General features: G+C 42.9%; 1 protein-coding gene across 1 annotated transcript in view; it reads left to right on the plus strand.

Annotated features, from left to right (window-relative positions):
- The first annotated feature begins 567 nt into the window (after positions 1-567).
- atp10a (ATPase phospholipid transporting 10A) overlaps positions 568-20,302 on the plus strand; it is a 348,664-nt gene continuing 328,929 nt past the window's right edge. The window contains exon 1 of the mRNA XM_072577000.1: positions 568-675. The gene's annotated coding sequence lies outside the window, so the exon portion shown is untranslated. The remainder of the gene's footprint in view (positions 676-20,302) is intronic.

Raw genomic sequence — 20,302 nt, forward strand, 5'->3', positions numbered from 1 at the left:
CATCCTCAACCTCACGCTCTGCCAACCCATAGTGTGTACCATCTCCCCAAGGTTCCTTCCATTACCTGCTCAAACCACTGACCCCTATTACCCAAAAGGCCAAGGACAGAGAGCAGAAGGGAAGACTATCATCTCCCAGTCTTCTTCTAAGATGTTCATCACCCTGACCTAGAACTCCACTGTTTTTACTTCATAGAACAATCATGATAACAGCTGCTCTAACCCAAGTCACAATATTTCAAGAAAGCAACTCCCCACCACCTTCCCCGAAGTGCAGGTCTCACCAGCCTACCCACATCCTGTGAACGAATAAAGAAAAGTTCCCTTTTTGCTCAAACAGACAATTTCCCTCATAGGAGACCAAAAAAAATCACATTCAATAGGTTTGTACGCATTTCAATTTTTTTTTCACATATTCAATCAAAAAGTGCCACCAAAATCAGAAACAAGAGCCAAGATTGAAGAATTGACTGTCATTCAATCATTGACACCGCTAAAACAAGTTCCCTCTTTGGACAGCTGCCAGAAAACCATAACCCAAGTCACCATAGAAACCTGCCGGAGGGAGTTCCCTCAGTCGACAGCATTGGATAAAATAAGGAACTGCCCTTTTGTCATTTAGACCTTTAATATAAGAGAGCAAGATAATATTTCAAACAAAAGCATCATCATAAGGTAAGAATTTGGGAAGTTTTTAAAACAAATGACGACTATTTAATTTGTAGTTTTGCGTATAACTAACTGCTCATGCATTCATAAATGGAGTGGATTTATGGGGAAGGTCACTGTTGGTGTAAGTTGTTTTAAAATGCTTTCTTAGGCACAACGTGATTCTTTCTTCCTCTGCCGAAGTTCGCATGGGAGTAGTTGAGAGGAGCAGATTCTCTTTAATTTCAAGAGTCTTCTCACAATAAAACTTGCAAACAGCCGAAGCTACGGGCGTTGTGAACCTGCCCTGCGCCACTGCGCTCCTGACACACCTTTTGTTTACTGAGCTGATCAGAATCTCCAGGAAACTTGCTCAGGCTGCTTTGTTGTTCAAGCAGGGCCTCCCAGGCAGTCACTTATCTCATTGCTGTTGGTGAGAGAGCTCATTATGAGTGAATTTGCTGCTGCATTTCTTTACTTGGCAACTGCGTTTCAAACTTGAGTTAATTGACTATCAAGTCTTTCACAATGCCTGAGGATGCAGGAGGATGCAGAATGAAAATACTTGCTGGTAAGCGAAGATATGGAGGACGGGGATCTAACCGGATTCTTGCAGAGGCTTGAGGGAGCGAATGGCCATTCCTTTCTCTATACTATCCCTGGCTGTCCTCTTTGCTTTCAGAAATGTTGAGGGAAGAGGGGTTTTCAGGAAGATTTCGTCAGTGCGCCATTCTGGGCAGAAGAGACTGGCCCCTCCTCATCCCACGCAGGAATGTTTTTGACATTCCTGAAGGGTATCTTCTCCACATGGATTGTTTCCTGCAGCGGTGCAGCTTCAGGGAGTGAAGCCTGGATAAAACTGATCATTTAATCGGACCTTGGTTCCATTGGTTTAAAAGGATCCTGCCCTATTTTATCAATATCAGGAATGGTCAATGTCTAAATCGGCAGTTCACTCTGTTGCTTTTAGCTGTTCGTTGATTCAGTAACGACCTGGTTTAATAAGGTTTTATTTGCTCAAAAGTTTATGAAGGCTGAAAATTCTGTACCCCAGAGAACTGTGGATGTTTCATCATTGAATATATTTAAGGCCGAGTGAAAAAGACTTCTAGTTGCTCAAAGAATCAATGGATCTGGGGAAGAGCAGGCGATAAACTCAAAGATCAGCCATAATGTTTAGATCAGATTCCCAACAGTATGTAAACAGGCCATTTGGGCCAACAAGTTTACACTGACCCACTCCCCTACCCGATATTTACCCCTGACTAATGCACCTAATACTATGGGTAATTTAGCATTGCCAATTCACCTGACCTGCACATCTTTGCAGTGTGGGAGGAAATCCACAGAGATATGGGGTGAATGTGCAAAATCCACACAGTCACCTGAGGGTAGAATCGAATTCAGGTCCCTGGCGCTGTGCGGTAGCAGTGCTAGCCACTGAGCCACTGTTCTGTCCTTAGGCCTGTACTCCTGTACTTAACAATGAAATGGGCTTGATTGGCATTTTACTTCAACTGCTTTGATTTCCTAATGTTCTACTCTTGCTGACAGTGCATAATCGATTGATAGCATGCAGTTATCTACAACAGATCATAGGAGCATAAAATAGGAGCAAAAGTGAGCCATTCAGCCCATCAAGGCTGTTTTTGATTTGATTTGACTCATTATAAACACATGTACCTAAATACAGTGAAAAGCTTTGTTTTGCGAGTAGTACAGGCAGATCATATCAAACAAGAACACACAGCCCATAAGGTACGTAGAGAGAGTGAGGCATGCAATTTGCTATTCAGTGAGATCTAATAGTCCTCAAATCCACTTCCCTGCTTTTTCCCCATAACCCCAAATTCCTTTACTGATTAAAAATCTGCAGTGGACATTAAGATTGAGATTTTGCAATTAAAAAGGTTGAGATATGATATAAGCCTGTTTAACCACAGGAAGATGCGGCTGCTTTCAAACAGATGAATTACAAAATTGATAATACCTTTAAATAGAACTGAGAAAGTCTCGTCCAAGAGCCCAATTTTCAATCACTATGAGTGGCTGATTTTGAGTGCATTACTGCTGCCTCACAGCACCTGGATCCCAGGTTCGATTCCAGCCTCGGGCGACTGTCTGTGTGGAGTTTGCACATTCTCCCCGTGTCTGTGTGGGTTTCCTCTGGGTGCTCCAGTTTCCTCCCACAGTCCAAAGATGTGCAGGCCAAGTGAATTGGCCATGCTAAATTGCTCCTAGTGTTAGGTGTTTTAGTCTGAGGGAAATGGGACTGGGTGGGTTATTCTTCAGAGGGTCGGCGGGGACTTGTTGGGCCGAAGGGCCTGTTTTCACATTGTAGGGAATGTAATCTAATCTAAAACTTTGCTCCAAATCTGCGAAGGAGTAAAAGACCTGAGAGTTCTTCAGGACCTTTTGTCATCGCAGGACTTCCCAAAGCTCATTTGCATGGAAAGAATGTCTGAAAGTATGATTGAAATATAGAAAATACATTAGCCACCTTGTGAACAACCATGAGATAAATGAAAAAAAATCACACCACATCTAGTTCACCCAGCAATGCAAAACATATTAGTCGATATTGATTCCCTGTTCGGTAAATCCTTTATATTAAAATTCCCATGCAGTTTTTCATAATTTTCCCACACTCTATCTTGTAGCTTCCTCTGGGCTCAGCTACTTCCAATTTCATAATAAACTGAAGAATTGTGGATGATAGAAATCTGAAACAAAAACAGACATTGCTGGAGAAACTCAACAGATCTGGCAGCATCTGTGGAGAGAAAACAGCACTTTGGGTCCAGTGACTACGAAAGGGTAACACCTGATTCGAAATGTTAACTCTGCCTTCTCTGTGCTGATGCTGCCAGACATGTTGAGTTTCTCCAGCAATTTCTATTTTTATAATGTTCAAATTCTACTGTATTGAGCATCATGGATTTAAATCTTTCCCCATGTGATGGGACTATCTTAATCTGCCTAGGCTGCAAGACCTGAAAATCACTCTCTAAACCCGTCTCTCTCCCCCCTCCCCCCTCCCTCTCTCTTTATCTGTCCGCCTCTCTCTCTCTCTCTCTCTCTCTCTCAGTGGAATCTTCCTATGAGTCATATGGACACCGATTAGATATGTAAGAGAAAGTAGCAAGAATTACAAAATGAGATTCCCAACATCAGGAAAAAAAATCTCTGATTTTGCCGTTTAAAATTTTAGTTGTTAGTTCAGAATCCTGATAGGAGACTCTGAGGAGCCTATTCGCAGGCATTAGCATCTCATTATGAACTAATCACACCACATTTCTATTCAGGTCATGATTCTCCCAGGTATTGATGAGAAACTGGGCAGTGCCAGTTCCTGATTTGAACATCAGAGCCACTGCCTGATGGGTGCAGATCATCAGTGTGCTTGCCAGGCCTCCATGTCGGTGAGCATTCCACAACATTTCATGGCACACTCCTTGGGCGGTGATCGTTTCCATCCTGCATTCACGGGAATTGTTATCAGCAAAACACCAGCCTCATGTCTAACCTCACATTTACTCAGATGACACTTCCGCGTTTCACTTTGGAGCTCACTGACATGTTACATTGCAATGGGACAGGCAGGTTACTTTGTAAACACAGTTACATGTACGTGCTCACACACACATACATGCACAGGAACACGCGCACACCTTACCCACCAGGACAGGAAGCAGCTCAGGGATTTTTAGTACTCTTTCTCAGCACTCATTTACTTTGAGCTGACTTGAACATTCACAGAACCTCTGCCTTGCCTTTTAGCACAGAAATAAAATCAGGCAGATTGACACGTTTGCCCGCACTGAACAATCAAAGGGACAGACAGATATCAGTGTGGTGCTGAGTGGTGAGATAGGTACCGCACATTGTGAACTGGAATCAATTTGGGTGAAAATACAAAAGAGCAAGTACAACACGTCACGGGTAAAGGTCATTGAAAGATTGCCACCCTGTATGGCAAAATATAAGATGTAAAATAATGGAGGTTATAAGCAGATACCTGCAATTGTCATGGTTGATTTTTATCTACACACTGACTGGACAAATTGAATGATCCAGGCTGACGTGGAAGATGAATTTATAGAGTACATCAAGGATTGATTCTTCGTGCAGTATGTTGCACAATCTACCCAGGAACAGGCCACTTTAGATCTACTAATGTGCATTGAGGTGGGATTAATACAAAATTTCGTAGTTCGGGATTCTCTAGGGAGTAGCGATCACAACTTGGTAGAATTTCAAATTTAGGGAGAGCACCTTGGCTCCCAAACCGTTGTCCTAAACTAAAATAAGAGCAATTACTGTGGCATGAAGAGAGTTGTAAAAAGCTGACTGAAAAACTAAAGGGGATATTCAATGGACAGGTAGTAAAAGACATTCAAGCAGGTATTTCATGATGGTCAGACAAAAGTTTATACCAGTTATAAAGGAGGAGTCAAAGTGAAGAATGGACCCCAATGGTTAACAGAGGCAGGCACAGAGTGTAATCAAAAACTAAGGAATACAGAGCAAAGAAAATGAATGGGAGACTTGGGAATTTTCTAAGGAGCAGCAGTGAAAGACTAAAATGCTAACAAAAGAAGCAAATTGATAATGAAAGTAAACTGGCAATAATTACATAAATAATCAATAAGAATGTAGGACCCATGGGGAATGTTTGTACAAGGAAGTCTGACCTTGATCGTTCAGGCATCAGCAATGTGGCCCAACTCCTCATATACCTGTGGTTGGAAACCATCAGATCCTGGGCATTTGTCACTCTTCAGTTCCGTTAATTTCCCCATTATTGATGATTTACTTAAGCAGATTTTATTTAGACCCTGTACCCGATCCTCCGATAATTTATTTGAGACTTCCTGCAAGCGATCTCCTTTTTCTGCTGTGAATACTACAGCAAAACAATTATTCAGCACATCTGCATTTCCCCATGGTCATTGGCAAAATCCCCTTTTGCAGCCTTTAGTGTGGGCCAACAATACTCTTCGGTAAGTCAGTCTGTAAGCCATCGAGACATCAGTCAGAGGACTGGCCTGTCCCAAGTTGCTGCTATCCTCACAGGACAGTCCAGGTTTGGGTAAAGGTTATCAGGGTTTATCAGGAATCAATCCATGTCATGGACCAGATCCCCTCAACGTATTTTAAGAAGGTAGCTTAGACCCTAACATGTTCTTATTTTAAAGGTAAATGTAAAACATCTGTTCCAGATGCAATGCAATTGATCAAACTGCTTGACCTTCATCAAAACACAATTTATTTAAACACTGTAGTTAAAATACAACCAAAGAAAGAGGAACTTAGGATAACTTAACTCTACTGGAAACTTAACAGAATAATAGATACAGTAGCTTAGCAATTTTCAGGAAGTTTTGTAGCTCAGGTTGAGGATATGGATTTAAGTTAGCTCGCTGAGCTGGAGAGTTTGTTTTCATACATTTTATTACCATGACTAGGTAACATCATCAGTGAGAGCCTCTGGTGAAGCGCGAGTGGTATATCCTGCCTCTTCCAGCTCAGCGAGCTAACCTACAGAAACAGTAACTATTACTAACTGTTCCAATACAGTCACACCCCGTAAACACACCCCTCGGCAAAAGGAAAATTCAGACACAGACTCTCTCGTGCAGTTTTCCCAAGCAGGAGAAATAAAAAAATCAAGAGAAAATTCAGGACACACTCACTGAAGTTTCCAACTCTGTTGAGACCCCAATAGCTTCTGGTACTACTTGGGGGAAAAAAAAACAAACCACAGAAATCTGGATCTGTGAGAGCTGGTCACACCAATTCAGGACGTATTGAAAATAAAACCCAATGCCTCACAAGCAGTTTACACTACCCCACAGTGTTTGGTACCTCTGCCTTACAACCTCTTTAAAAAAAAAGGACAAAATAACTTTTAAAGTCACAGCATTAACATTGTTGAGGAAAGCGTGGAGATTTGAGCCATTACATTTGGATACAGAGGGGGTAATGATTGTTATATAGGGCAAATCCAAATGTCAGGGTGGGAGTCGATGCAGCATGGGAGAGCACTGGGACTGCCTTTTGGGAAAAAGAAATATAAATTTAATGGAAGTGATTGAAAGAGTTGTTGGTGACACTGTGGCAACCGGAAAGGCAGTGAGGTGTGGCCAGGCAATGTGTAGAAAGTGCAGAGGGTAGGAAAGCTGAGTAGTTTGGAAAGGTGAGGTGGGAGCGAGCCATTGAGGTTAGAAGCTACGCGTAACAGTGAAAGTGGTGGACCATTATACTTGGTGAAATGGATGTGCAATGGCATAGTTAGAGTGAATGTATGGTAGTGGAGAGATGTTACTGTTACAGAGAGTTGAGGGGGTTTGGGGGAAGGTCATTGACCTTCTTTCTGCATTTCTGGGTGTTTGTTCTCCCTGGGGATACTGCAGTGACATGGGTAGCTGTTACAGTCTGAGCTGGCAGTGTCTCGTGTTATACTTCTTTTGGTGATCCTGAGTAAAAAGGAAGGCCCTCCCCTCCAGCATCTCATCCACCAGGACCCTCCAGGTACCTGTCTGCAATCTATGGGTGACAACTCCCCTTTCTCAATCTTCTCCTGAATGATGCCAGTCAAGTTGCAGACATTAAGTGGCAGCTCCTGACTTGTGGCATTGGAACTGGTGTACAGCTGGGGTTTAAACATGGTGCGCATGCTGTCAAGGCTGGATGGTCACAACAGTGGCAATCAATTCTACCTCTACCACAAGAGTCAACAGCAAACTCCGATGCATAACGATTGAGGGGGGCAGTGGAAGATTGCATGAGAAAAGCTGCCGGGGCCTACAGAGGGAAACCCTCCACGAAACTCCCCAAACTGGCAATTATCCAAACAGTGGGAAGATTCAGCCCTGTTGAATAAATGATGGATGATATATTTATTGCCACATGCATCTTGAAGACATTGTGAAAAGTATTTCTGGGCACCATCACTACCAAGAATCCAGGCTCTGGATTAAGAGAATATTATTTCTCTTTCTTTTTTTAAAATGCATCTTAAAATCTAGTCTTTTCATCACATCTTTGGTCACTGGTCCTGAAACTTCTTTGTGTATGTTCCCACGTCAGACCAATTTTCAACAACTTATTAAATTGAAGGTGCTATATAAGTGAAAGCTATTGCTGTTGTTTCCTATCTTGGACTGAAGCTGGTTGATATTGCCCTTGTCCTTCTGCAAAGTGGTGGCTTGGAATTTTTGTAACTAGAGGGAGCAAACGACTCATTTAAAAAGCCAGCACCTCCAAAAGCCACTTTCACTAATCTATTGCAGCATCAGAAGTGAAAGTGTTTGCCCATTCTCTGCTGTAAGTAACTTCTGCACAGGTGAACTGGCAGCTCAATCCCCTATGCTTCAGGTAAAATCTTTGGTGTCACCTGAAACTTATTCCCAGGCGACAATTCAAAAGGGAGGGTTCAGAAATGGTTTCCACCAACTGCACAAAACAAATTCTTACTGAATGAGTGATTGATTTATACCCTATCCAATTTCTATCTACTCCTTATCAGGATTGGAATCGTAGAGTCATACTAAAGACAGCCTATGGAGATCATGCCAAATCTGTGCGAGAGTAAATTAATTCGTCTTACTCACCGACCTTTCCTTAAAACTCTACATTTCTTTCCCCCTCAGGTATTTATCTTTATAGATTAGATTCCATACAGTGTGGAAACAGGCCCTTTGGCTCAATAAGTCCACACCAACTCTCCAAAGAGTAACACAACCAGACCAATTTCCCTCTGAATGATGCACCTAACAGCATGGGCAATTTAGCATTGCCAATTCACCTGATCTGCATATCTTTGGACTGTGGGAGGAAACCAGAGCACCCAAAGGAAACCCACGCAGACACGGGGAGAGTGTGCAAACTCCACACAGATAGTCACCTAAGATTAGAATTGGACCCGGGTCCCTGGCACTGTGAGGCAGCAGTGCTAACCACTGAGCCACCATTCCACCGCTGATGCTCTTTGGAAATCCATGATTGAATCTGCCTATACTATCACCTCAGGCAGGAAGGTAAAGGCTGTCAAATCCTCAGGGACTGACCATCTACATCCCAGGTTGAGATACTGAAGTAAATGCCCCTGAAAATATTAGATTCATTGGAGATCCCCTTCCAAAATTCTATAGACCCCGGTGTAGATCCTACAGATTGGAGGGTGGCAAATGTAATCCCACTATTTAAGAAGCGAGGCAGCAAAAACATAGCAACTTACAGATCATTTAACCTAACATCTGTAGTATGGGAAAACATGATGTTAATATAAAAGATATGATGAAAGAACACTTAGAAAACCTATACAGAATTGGACAAAGCCTGAATGGGTTCATGAAAGGCAAATCATAGTCAACAAATTGACTGGAGTTTTTTTGGTGGATATAGCTACTAGAATAGAAAAGGGAGTATCAGTAGATATCATGTATTTTAATTTTATGAGGGCTTTTGATAAAGTCCCTACTAAGAAGTTAGCAGGCAAAATTACAGTATAGATTGTTCAGTTATCATGCACATTTTGTTAACACAAATTTGCTGTAATGTGATTGACAACTTGGGGATACCTTTTCTAAAGTGCAAACTTTTAAAATGTGTGTTGGCTGTTACGCAATTACATCACCAACACTTTAAGTGCTGTTTCTAAAGTGTGATTTTTCTATAACGTGAGGTTGCACAAGAATGCAATGTGGGATGGGGGTGATATTGATTGACAATAACAGAAACCAAACAGAGATTGGGTATAAATTAGGCATTTTTTTCCAGTCATAAGCAAACTACCACATGGATCAGTGCTTGGATCCCTGCTGAGTGTGATATATATAAATGGCCTTTTTGAGTGAACATAATGCAATATTTCCAAATTGACTGATGAAACTAAAGTAATTTGTGAGGAATAAGTAAGGAGACTTCAGGTGATTTATCCAAGAGTGAGCAAACAAGTGGCAGAATCTGCGACTAAATGTGAAGTTATACACTTTGATAAGAAAAACAGGCAGAACATTATTCAAATAATGATATACTGGGAAGTCTGGATACACAATGAGATCTGGGTGTTCCTATACATGAGTAAACAAAATTAAACAGGTAGATGCAATAGGCAATTTTTAGAGCAAATGGTGTTTTGACCTTCACTGCAGATGAAGTTGATTTCAGAAATAAAGATGTTGTAATGCAGTTATATAGGGCTTTTGTGAGATCACACCTGGAGTATCATGTGCGGTTTCAGTCTCCATACCTAAGAAAGAGTGTACTTGCCATAGAGAAAGAAGGTTCACTGGGCTGATGCTGGGAATGGCAGGGCTCCTTTGTGGAGAGATTTGTTTAACTGGGCCTGTGTTAAACAGACTTTAGAAAAATGAGAAGAGATCTGGTTGGAAGATATAAAATTCTAATAAGGCTGGGCAGACTGGTTGCAGGGAGGATGTTTTCCTTGGCTGGGGTTGGGGGATAGGCTATTTAGGACTGAGAGGTGGAAAAGTACCTTTGCTCAAAAAGTAGCAAACCTTTGGAATTTTTTACCACAGAAGATCATGAAAGTCAAGGTACAAAATATATTCAGAAAAGTAAGGCTATTTTTTCAGCTTTTAACAGCATCATGGGTGTGGGAAATAGCGGGAATATGGCATTAAGGTAAAGGGTCAGCTATGATCACATTAAATGGCAGAACAGGCTCAAAAATTTGACGTCAAATTAGAGTGGTGCTAGAAAAACATGGCAGGCAGCATCTGAGGAGCAGGAAAATCGACATTTTGGGCAGGAGCCCTTCATCAGGAATCATTCCTTATGAAGGGGTCCTGCCCAAAACGTCGATTTTCCTGCTCCTCAGATGCTGCCTGACCTGCTGTGCTTTTCCAGCACCACGCTAATCTTGACTCTAATCTCCAGCATCTGCAGTCCTCACTTTCGCCTGAAAGATTTGATGGCCTGTTCCTGTTGGTTTCAATGTTTCTGTTATGGAGAGTAAGCAGCCTATCACAATGACCAAGACTCCTGTAGGAATGTAAGACAGGGTTCCACCTGACTGGACTTAGCAATGGACCCAATGCCTTTGATGTGCAATGGCTTAATCTGAAGGATCATCCAATCTTGGTGAAGTTTGATAATGTACCTGCGTACATCCACCAATGAGATGGTACAATGATAAGGACACAGAATTCTTTAATTGGTTTCCTGCAGGATTATACCCTTCATTGACATTCATTATTCATTACACCCAGTTACCTCCAGCTCTGCCTTTAGATTATATCTTCCTTTTATGTGTCCTTGAACCCTACCTCTGGCTTCCTAATGCCAACGCCTTTACTCTCCTGCACAGGCTGCTGATCCTCATCTTAAATGGCATTCATTGCTGAGGGCACAACACCCATTTTCCAACAGCACCCTTCTCAGTACACAACTGGAGGTGCTGGTGTATTGGTATTGCCAGGGGACGAGTCTATCAGAGGCATATTTTTATTCATTTGTGAGATGGGGTCGTTGCTGGCTGGCCAGTATTTATTGCCTGTCCCTAATTGGCCCTTGGAAGGTGGTGGTTGTCATGATTGTAATGAGGTCAGCCTGGTGGACCTCATAAAAAATGACTTCCCTGATTGAAGCTCATTCCTGATGAAAGGCTTTTACCCAAAACATCGATTTTCCTGCTCGTCAGATGTTGCCTGACCTGCTGTGCTTTTCCAGCACCACACTCAGTAAATAAAGGGTGACTAGCTGACAGGATATCGGCCTCTGTGGAGTTATTTCAGTGGTGAGCTGCCTTCCTTAATCACTGCAGTCCACAGAAAGCTGGCCTAAATAATGACCAAGGCAGCAAGTGTTGTAAAAGTCCATTTGGCTTTAGTAATGTCATTTGGGATTCAGTTATCCTTATCTGGTTAGGCCTGCAGACCAACAGCAATATCGTTGGCCTCTGAAATCAGGTAAGGAGCCGTTATAGTTGACCATGAATGCTGGCTTTGCCAATAGTGCCAATATCTCAACGAGAGAGTAATGCAAAAATATTGCTGAGTCACTGTCCTGTAATTAATATTCATCAGGATTTGCAAAATCTGGAAGTACCTCTATAAATTGGCCATCAGAAAAGAGCATTATAATATATTCAGTTCAATGTTACATCACAATTAATGTAGTGTCTTGAGCCTAATTTTTTTCTTAATAATCAATAGGTTATTCAATTAAAAAGTAATGGTGTAGCACAGGCCTCTGTTCTCAATGACACTACTGGTCACTTTGAATTGTGGCTTGTCAAATGTGAGGCACGATCAGGTGAACTGGTTAAACGCACTGCTCTAAAAAGTAAACAAATTACCCAAAACATGAATTGGAAATCTCAAAATAAGTCACAGCTGTCAGAATAGCAGAATAACCTGCAGAGTACTGCAACCATTGAATTATCAGCGTGCCAGAGATTTGGCAGAAATGATAGATTCGCAGAGAACATTGAACACTTTGGAAAACAATCCTCACCAAATATGAGCTTTCAATCTGCTGCTCATAATCGGTCTAAATTTGGAGGGAAATGTTTTGATTTGCATGTTGAGAGGATTGAGTTTTTAGATTGATAGCTACCAAAAAGACCCCTGTAGCATGGGAAAGCATTCCAAATCAGAGGTTAAAAATCACACAACACCAGGTTATAGTCCAACAGGTTTAATTGGAAGCACACTAGCTTTCGGAGCGACGCTCCTTCGTCAGGTGATTGTGGAAGGCTCGATTGTAACACAGAATTTATAGCAAAAATTTGCAGTGTGATGTAACTGAAATTATACATTGAAAAATTGATTGTCTGTCAATTTTTCAATGTATAATTTCAGTTACATCACACTGCAAATTTTTGCTATAAATTCTGTGTTACGATCGAGCCCTCCACAATCACCCGATGAAGGAGCGTCGCTCCGAAAGCTAGTGTGCTTCCAATTAAACCTGTTGGACTATAACCTGGTGTTGTGTGACTTTTAACTTTGTACACCCCAGTCCAATACTGACATCTCCAAATCAAATCAGAGGTGGAACCAAAGAAAACAAAATGAATGACAAGGAAAAGAAGTTGCTATTCGCAGGGAGTGACCAAATAGTGCAGAAAAACTAGGTTTTCAAAGAGGCTATTTGAGGAGGAAAATGAGATGAAAAGGGCAGAGAGATTTTGAGAGGGAATGCCAGAATATGGGACCTTGAAGGCTGAAAGTGTAGAAGACATTGTGCGAAATGTCAGAGCTGTGGAAATGAATGGTTTAATAGCAGTAAGGAGAGTATGGTAGTACTGGGTGTGGTTACAGGTACTTCAAGGCATTTATGTTAGAGATTACAAAAAGGGTGTAGCAAATATGCTAAATTATGTGCCAACTCCTAGTAATGCATTCCTAGCTAACTCTCATTAGTCCAGAGGGAAAGAAGGCTGTTTGCATTGGAATGAGGAAGAGAAGTAATATGAATGAACTTGAATTAACATGTAAATGATTTTGGTATAGACAGACCCATCTGTATAGGGAGTGAAACCACCCTAACAGAATTACTGAGAATCATACAGCAGAGGGAAAGGCTATTCAGCCCATTGTGCTTGCACCAGCCTCTTTGAAAGTGCTCTATCATTGGTCCACTCTACTTCAAGTAGTTATTCAGTTGCCCCTGAAAAGATTTTAGCTGTATTGCATCAACTTTCTTCACTCTTCACTACAGCATTCTAGATTATTCCCTCTTAAAACTGATGTTGGAAGAAACTTACTTTCTTTTGTATGAGTTCTTATTTTCTTCAGCAATAATTTAAGTAGTTTGAAATCCAAACTGCATGGGTACACAATCTGGGTTGGAGCTACATCATTGAATTCTCATGAGTATGGAGTGGTCAAAGATGGGAATCCTTGCAAAAATGGCAACAAAATAAACTCTTAACATGTCCTATATGCAAGCAGCATGGGACTTTCTCCCTGAACAAAGCCAATTCATTCTGACTGAGCTACATGGACGGTATCAATCCAACCTGGCATGAAGCCAAGATTACAAAATACTTGGAAAATAGAATTGAAAGATTGGGCATCTTATAAACAGAGCTCCGGGGTCAAAATGTACATACATTTACAATGTTGTGTAGAATGCAGTTTGCAAATCAATGTTAAACTGCAGGCTGTATTTTGAACTCGGCTGCCTTACTAAAGAGAGATTAATCATTTTCTTAGTTATAAATGTGTCAGCTGTGGCTTGGTTGGTAGCCCTCTCACCTCTGAATCAGACAGTTCTGGATTGCAGTCCCATTGCAAGATTTGAGCACAAAACATCCCAGCTGACATTCCACTGCAAATTGAGGGAGTGCTGCACTGTTGGTAGTACCATCTTTCAGATTAGACATTAAACCAAAGTGCCATCTGCCTACTCAGGGGATGTAAAACATGACATGACACTAATTGAAAGAAGTCGAGTGATCCCACATGTCATGACTAATAGTCAAACATGACCACAAAAAAAAACAGATTACCTGTGAAATAACTCCACAGAGGCTGGTATCCCATCACCAAGTCACCCTTTATTTACAGGTAGAGAGTTCTTGACACTGATCCAGCTCCCTCTGAGCCAGCTGTCAGAGTGAACAGGATCTCCTGTTTCTATCTGTCAGCCAGGGCTCCCTGAATGGGCCAGATTAACAGCACCAATTCGGGAACTCATATTCTATGAGGTCCAACTGGCTGACCTTTTCATAATCATGATTTCCCTCTCCCTCTGAGCCTGGACATCAGTTGGTTCTTTTTCTTGTAGCTCCTACTGGGTTGTTTTAGCACTGGGCGTACCCGGCCTCGGATACAGGCAGGATGTAATACACCGTTGCTCACCTCTTACACCTGGAGCGTCTCAGAAGAAATTAATTATCTTCTTCAAGTGACAAAGGGTCACTTTGAAGGGTCAACATCTGTCACGTCCATCTCCGATACAGATGTGACTTCAACACTTGGTGATGTATTATGTCCAGCTGGTGTTCCTGATGCTGTTTTACCCTGTTCCTGCAGCACCCACCCCAAATCCACACACACACACACTCTTGGGAAGATCAGAGTTAACCTGGTGCAGAGGTTTCTCCCCATCTATCCTTGTAGTTCCACAAGGTGGGGGAGTTAAAATGGAACTGGGACAGTTTTGTATCTCGTGAAGCTGGAGGCTGTTTCTTTAAATTTGCTTTCAAGGTTTGGACTGCTCTTTCTGCCAGACCATTGGATGTTCAATGGTATGTATCTGTCCTTTTTTGTCGAATGCCATTTGACTTTTGGCGTTTCTGTCCATTGGGCCACCTACAAACTAATAGCATTTCAATGCCATACAGGGAGGCATCACATGTCAATACCAGATCTCATTCAGGATAATAGTGTGCCGGCACCTTCGAGGCTGATAGCTGTTTATTCTCTTTCCAGAGAGTTACACATTAGCTATGTGATTATTTCCATGGGTGACCCTTTTTAGGAGTTGATACAATGGTGCCAGGATGGAGACCAGGTCACAGATGAACATTCTGTAATAATTTACCAGCCCAAGGAAAGACCTAAACTCAAATTCCCTGATGGTAAACCCATTATCCTATTATCTGTGATGAATATTTCCAGGACTCCATGTATTGTAAAAGATGTGTGCAATTTTTTTTATCTTCATCCCCGTGTTTGACAAATGAACTCTATGCGCATCCTGCCACATTGTGTGGGCATCCAACAATGATGAAGAACACTGAGCCCATGAAAGGATAGGTATGGATGACGTATAACTGAGGCCAGGGTTTATCTAGTTAAACCTTCCTTCTCTACCAGGGCGCATTACACTCTGCATTAGCCAAAATCCTGGATGCACATGGTATTAGGCATTTCTCTTCATAGGGCCACCTGCAAACTAATGCTATACTGATGCCATGCAAGGAGACATCACATATCAATACCAGATCTCGCTCAGGATAATAGTGTGCCAACATCTTTGAGGATGACAGCTGTTTCTTCACTTTCCAGAGGGTTACTGATTAGCTATGTGATTATTTCCATGGGTGACCCTTTTTAAGAGTTGATACAAAGGTGCCAGGATGGAGAGCAGATCATGGATGAACATTCTGTAATAATTCACCAGCCCAAGGAGCAACCTAGACTCTGGTACAGACATGGAACCAGGGCACCTTTGTCACCCACATTGTATCTTCCAATGGGTGTAACTTGCTCTTGTTGACTCTGTTGACCAAGTAGATCACTTGGGGTGCCTAGAGCACACACTATTCCCTTCTAAGGCCTTCGCCCACTTGGGAGAAATGTCTAACACTACATCCAAGATCTGTAAGTGCTCCTTATTGGTCTTCTCTATGATTAGCCCATCATCTAGATAAATGGGTAGACCTTGCAAAATGTTCTCCATTGTCTGCTGAAAAATTCCACAGGCTGATGATACGACAAGTGGCAGTCTCAGAAATTGGTATGAATCCTTACGGGTATGATTTGCAACATATTTCTGGGAATCCTCATCTGACTGCAATTGCAAGTACAATGGCTTATGTCCAACTTCAGGAAGGACAGCCCCTCTGTCAGTTTACGCATAAATTCTCTATGCAGTTTGTGAATCGATGTTAAATTGCAGGCTGTACTTTGAACTCAGTTACCATAGCCTAAGGAGATATTAATCATTTTTGTGGCTATAAATATGTCAGCTGTGGTTCAGTTGGTCGCACTCTCACCCCTGAATCAAACAATTCAAGTTGCAGTCCAGGATTTGAGCGCAAAACATCCCAGCTGACATTCCACTGCAAAACTGAGGGAGTGCTGCACTCTTGGAAGCACCATCTTTCAGATGAGGTGTTTCAGCACCGCCCAGAGAGTGTCCTTCACCGAGTTGATGATCCTCCAGGCACAGTTGATGTTCGTCTCGGTGTGCGTCCCCGGGAACAGACCGTACAGCACGGAGTCCCACGTCACGGCACTGCTCGGGACGAACCTCGACAAACACCACTGCATTCCTCTCCAGACTTCTTCTGCGTAGGCACATTCTAGAAGGAGGTGTGTGACAGTCTCTTCCCCCCGCAGCCACTTCAAGGGCAGCGTGCAGTGCGGCTGAGAGTCAGGCGTGCATAAAGGATCTCACAGGCAGAGCCCTTCTCACGACCAGCCCTTCTCACGACTTGGTACTTGTTAGAAAGTTCTGGTGATGAGGCATTCTGCCAAATGGCTTTGACAGTCTGCTCAGGGAACTGCTCGATAGGATCCACCCTCTCCTTTTCCCGAAGGGTCTCAAGGACACTACGTGCTGATCACTTCCTGATGGACTTGTGGTCAAAGGTGTTTTTCTTCATAAACCTCTCCATGAAGGACAGGTGATACGGAACGGTCCCAACTACTCGGAGCGTTCCGCGGCAGCGAGGCCAGGCCCATCCTTTGCAACACAGGGGACAGGTAGAACCGCAGTACGTAGTGACACTTGGTGTTTGCGTACCAGGGATCCACGCACAGCTTGATGCAGCCACACACAAAGGTGGCCATCAGGATGAGGATGGCATTGGGTGAATTTTTTCCCCCATTGCCCAGATCTTTATACATCAAGTCCCTTCAGACCTGGTCCATCTTTGATCTCCATATAAATTGGAAGATGGCCCGGGTGACTGCAGTGGCACAGGTTCTGAGAATAGGCTCGACCTGTGCCACATATAACAGCAATGACAGTGCTTCACACCTGATGACCAGGTTTTTTTCCCGCGATGGAGAGCGACCGTAGCTTCCACATGCCCAGTTTCTGCCTCACTTTGCTGATCGCTCCTCCCAAGGCTTGGCGTACGCCCCAGCCCCCCTCAAACCAAATACCCAGCACCTTCAGGTGGTCAGTCCTGACGGTGAAGGGGATGAAGGATTCGTCAGCCCAGTTCCCGAAGAGCATGGCCTCGCTCTTGCCTTGGTTTACCTTGCCCCCGAAGTCGTTCGAACTGGTCACATATGCACATGAGTCTGCGCACGGACAGTGGATCCGAGCAGAAAATGGCGACGTCATCCATGTACAGGGAGGCCTTAACCTGCAGGCCCCTGCTGTCAGGAATAGTCACCCCTCTCAGGCTCGCATCCTTTCTGATGGACTCGGCAAATGGCTCTATGCAGCACACAAACAAGACAGGAGAGAGAGGGCAGCCCTGCCTGACTCCAGATCTGACTGGAAGCTATCTGATTCCCACCCATTGATTGAGACTGCACTGACAATGTTGGTGTAGAGCAGTCTGATCCAGTTGCAGATTCCCTCCCCAAAGCCCATTTTGGAGAGAACATCTCTCATATACCTGTGTGATATCCTGTCAAAGGCTTTTTCCTGGTCCAAGCTGATCAGGCAGGTGTCCAACCCTCTGTCCTGCACGTAGGCGATCGTATCCCTGAGAAGTGCGAGACTCTCAGCGATCTTCCTGCCAAAACAGCACAGGTTTGGTCAGGGTGAATCACTGACCCCAGAGCAGACCTGACCCTGTTGAGATTACCTTTGACAGCATTTTGTAATCTGCATTCAACAGTGAGTTTGGTCTCCAATTTCTGATTTCCTCCCTCTCCCCCTTCCGCTTGTAGATGAGGGTGATGATGCCTTTCCTCATGGATTCACTCATGGTTCCTGCCCGAAGCATACTGACATACACCTCCAGCAGGTCCTGGTCAATCAAGTCCCACAGAGCGGAATAGATCTGTCAACCAGGGCTCCCTGATTAAACCACACTAACTAATCAGGGAACTCATATTCTAGGAGGTCCACTCGGCCGAGCACGTTACAATCATTACAATCTGATCATTATCACATTGCTAATTTTGGGAGCTAACAGTGTGCAAACTGGCTGCCGTTTCCTGCATTACAATAGTGACATTTCAAGAACTCTTCATTGGCTATAAAGCACTTTGACACCTCCAGTGGTTGTGAAAGGTGCAATACAAATGCAGCTCTTTTTCATTGTTTTCCTTATTGCTGTGGAACTGTCCAATGTGAATCGTAGACATAAATTAACAGTTGGAGTTACAAATGAGTGGACCAGTGCATAGAGTTCACTATGATCGAAATAGTGAAAAAAAAATTCAGAATATGACATGATGCTCATTTAAATTGCCAAGGGACAATGGAGCATTACTTAAATATAGTTGATACTTATTTTAGCACAGAGATACATCACCATGTAACCTCTCAAGCAAACAGTTTGCTTTTGCAGACAATGCCTCTATTGCATCTGGTGGTTGATTATATCAACCACAGCAAACACTTTTCCTAATGAACCAACAGGTCAAATCAGGGTAGACATTTACAGTAGCAACAGTGAAAACAAGATAATGAACCAGTTCAAATAGCACAGCACGGAGCCAGTTCACAAAGCACGAAGCAGAGAACCCTGTCAAATAAGGATCCTTTAAAATTTTAGCTGCAGCAATTTTCAGAGGGAATAGTAGTTTGAATCCATAACAAACTGCAGAAAAGCACGTGAGCAGGGTTTGCATGTACAAGCAGGATTTCAGCTTTACTTTCAGATCCTCTGCTTCTTGATACTTAATGAACTCAAAAAGCCAGACATTGGCTTTGAAAGGATGATTGAGAAACAAATACTTGGCTATCCATTCCTGCAGTGTTCACCACATACAAATATAAAGGGCACACAAGACAACACTTTTCTATTCATCCATTTGAGGGACATCGGCATCATTGACTACATCGGTTATTGCCCATCTTGTTTGTCCTTGAGATGATGTTTGTTCAGCTGCTTTCTTGAAACAGTGCAGCCCATCTTCTGTGGGGAGATCCACAACACCATTAAGGTAGGAGTTCCAGGATTTTGACCTATTGACACTGAAGGTACAGCGATATATTTCCAAATCAGCATGGTGAATGGCTTGGAGCGAACTGTAAGTGGTGGTATTCCTCTGAATCAGTTGTCCTTGTCCTTTTAGGTGGAAGTCATTGCGGGTTTGAAAAGTGCTGCCTAAGGATTTTTGATGAATTTCTGCAATTCATCTTGTAGATGGCACACACTGCTGTTACTGATCATCAGTGCCAGAGGGAGCAAATGTTTGTGGATTTGGTGTCAAAAAAGCAGACTGCTTTATCCTGGATGGTGTCAAGCTTCTTGAGGATTATTGGAGTTGCACCCATCCAGACAAGTATTCCATCACACTCCTGACTTGCATCTTATAAATAGTGGACGAATTTTGGGGAGTCAAGTGGTGAGTTATTCACCACAGGATATTTAGCCGCTGACCTGCTCTTGTAACTAAAGTACTTATGCGACAGGTCAAGTTCAGTTCTGGTCAATGGTAAACCCCAGGATGTTTATAGTGGAGGAATGATCGATGGTAATGCCATTGAATGCCATGGGGTAATGGGTAGATTCTCTCTGGCTGGAGATAGTCTTTGCTTGGCACTCATGTGGCATCAATGTTAATTGCCACTTGTCAACCCAAACCAGGATACTGTCCAGGTCTTGCTGCATTTGGACATGGACTGCTTCAACTTCAATTGTTTGATCTGAAGTGTAATTTGTTCTAATGTTTTATTCTGACACAATCTGTACTAAACAGGTCGAGTTTTAATTGGAGACGGCCAGCTTCTCTTGGCCCCAATGAGGAAAACTGTGGTGATTTATGATGGAGAACTTTGCTGGTTCCCCGACAGTTCTACCCATCCTTATCTC

The sequence above is a fragment of the Chiloscyllium punctatum genome, chromosome 9 (genome assembly GCF_047496795.1).
Source record: "Chiloscyllium punctatum isolate Juve2018m chromosome 9, sChiPun1.3, whole genome shotgun sequence".
NCBI lineage: Eukaryota > Metazoa > Chordata > Chondrichthyes > Orectolobiformes > Hemiscylliidae > Chiloscyllium > Chiloscyllium punctatum.